This window comes from Grammomys surdaster, unplaced genomic scaffold (genome assembly GCF_004785775.1).
Source record: "Grammomys surdaster isolate TR1022 unplaced genomic scaffold, NIH_TR_1.0 126153, whole genome shotgun sequence".
In the NCBI taxonomy this organism is placed as follows: domain Eukaryota; kingdom Metazoa; phylum Chordata; class Mammalia; order Rodentia; family Muridae; genus Grammomys; species Grammomys surdaster.
This window is the reverse complement of record NW_021620961.1, coordinates 942722-945013: the sequence shown is the minus strand read 5'-3', so window position 1 is coordinate 945013 and position 2292 is coordinate 942722. Positions and strand designations below refer to the sequence as shown.

General features: G+C 40.1%; 1 pseudogene; it reads right to left on the bottom strand.

Moving 5' to 3' along the window:
* Nucleotides 1-238: 238 nt before the first annotated feature.
* On the bottom strand, nt 239-1754 carry LOC114612272 (annotated as a pseudogene).
* Between the last annotated feature and the right edge of the window lie 538 nt (nt 1755-2292).

Here is a 2292-nt window from a genome sequence, read left to right as displayed (position 1 = left end):
TTCTTCTGGGTAACCTCAGGAGTTTCATGTGGGAAGAAGGCCAAAGTGACTGCCGCGGTGCAGACATCAGGCTCACCTGACTACCATGCCTGTGGTTTTATACTGCGTCCGCAGGGGAAGAGTGGTGCCGAGTGCCCCACAACTGAGGGCTGCTGAGGACTGCCTCAGGGGTGCATTTGCGCCTCCTTTCCTCCTCTGGTCCATGTAGAAGAAGAGTGCCTTTCTACTTCATGGCAGTTTTTTAAGGCATCCCCGTATCTCCCCAAGCGCTGATAGGCAGAAATGCACTCTGTCTCAAACCACATACACTGCATTTCACTTAGATTTTCCATGGCAGATGTTCCTTCCCTTGTGAACCTGGAGCACATTTCCTCTGCTTCTTTTATCATGTTTGCTCGAAGCATGTATTTGGCACATTTGGAATTGATGAATCAATCGGCTGTGTCCAAAGATTGTGCTTCATCCATCCACTTCGCAGCTTCTTTGAGATTACCCATATGCTTGTAAATTTTTGCTTTCATGTAGAATAATTCTATTAGAGTTGGAGTACTAGCAATCACAGCATTAATATATTCCAAAGCCAGAAAATACTGTCCAAGTTTATCAAAATGCTGTGCCAGGAAATACTGGACCCAAATTAGAATTGTTGGGGGTTCTTTTTCCCCATTATCATAAGGGCTAAAAAAGCCATTCATTTTAAGAGAAGCTTCATAATTAGTAACAAGTTCCTGGATTATTGAAACCTTTTCTGCATTACAATACAAAGATTTTAAAGTAGTCAACAGAGGTGGACATCCTTTGCTAAAGTCTGGTCTCAGGAACTTATCCATGAGTTCTCGAAATTTTTTACCTGGGACAAAATTCAGTGGTAATCTTCTGCTGAAACTGCTCTGGGGTGCTGCTTACTGATCTCTTCATAAATCTGAAGCCTCTCATCTAAAGAACGGAGTTGCAATGCCTTTTCCAAGCCTTCATAATAACACCAATTTTCTGCATTCCAATCAATCAAGTTTTTGAATACTTCACTCGCTTCTTTTAGTCTTCCCAATTTCAACAGCATTTCCCCTTAATTTCTTCCACCAAAAGTTTATCACGTATCAGCTTCTCGATGTTTCTATATGTTCCAACGATTCCTGAAATAAATTTGCCTCTCTCATAACTTGATTCTGATATAGTAACAGTTCACTATATTCATAAGCTATTTTGTTGGGAGGAACTTGCTGCGTTTGTCTAAATTCTTCTAATAGTTTTAGCGCTGTGTCATAATCTTTCAGCAAATGGTAAGCGATGGCATATCCAATCCAAGAAGCACGCTGTGCAGGGCGCAACTGAAGAAGCTGGTATCTTGTCTCTCGATAGCCTTCAAGATCTCTCATCTGAATCTGCAATAGAGAGAGATCTCTCAAGATTTGCAAATTATCTTTATCTAATTTGAGGACATTTCGGTAGCACTTAATAGCTTCATCATATTTCTTATCAGAACGTTGCAGGAGGCCATATACATGCCAACAGACATGACTCCTGACGTCACTGCGAAGTCCTTTACGAACAAATTCATATGCTGCTTCTCTTTTTCCTAAACAGTTCAACGTTAGTCCTTTCATAGCCAAAGTCTCTCCATGGTCAGCAAATTTTGGGCTCGAAAGGATCATCTTGCAAAACTTGAGGCCATTTTTGTACTGCTTCTGTTCGTAACATTTCAGCACGCGCTTGAAGAGGGAGCTCTCCTTGGCAGGCAGCTGCACGTAGGGCATCACAGCGATGGGGAGGCCTGCTGGACCTCTTTTTATACTTTGAATGAATGAGTGAATGAGTGAGTGAATGAATGAATGAATGAATGAATGAATGAATGAATGAATAAAAATTTATCCATTAGTATAAAGATTAGCAATTGACATGTCATTTATACCAGCAGAAAGAAGACAAATGACTCCCCACCCCCAGTAGAGTAACACTGGCCCTCTAAACTGAGTTTTGCTTGTATTATCAAATACTCCAGCGCAGCCCTCATGAGGAATAGTTGACCAACATATAATGAACTCAAGTTATTTTTGTGTGCCTGTATTTGGTTACAGTTTGGTTGGAGTGTTTTGTTTTCTGTTTGGATGTTGTTTAATTTTGTTTTCTTGGGGTTTTTGAGAGGGCTCACATATAGAGTTTTGTTTTCTTAAGAGCTTAAAGTTGGATGGATGGGATGATCTGGGAAGACTTGGGAGAGGAATGAATATGAGTAAAATATATTTAAATTTAAATTGTGTTTCAAATACTTAAAAATACAATTTCAAAAACCCT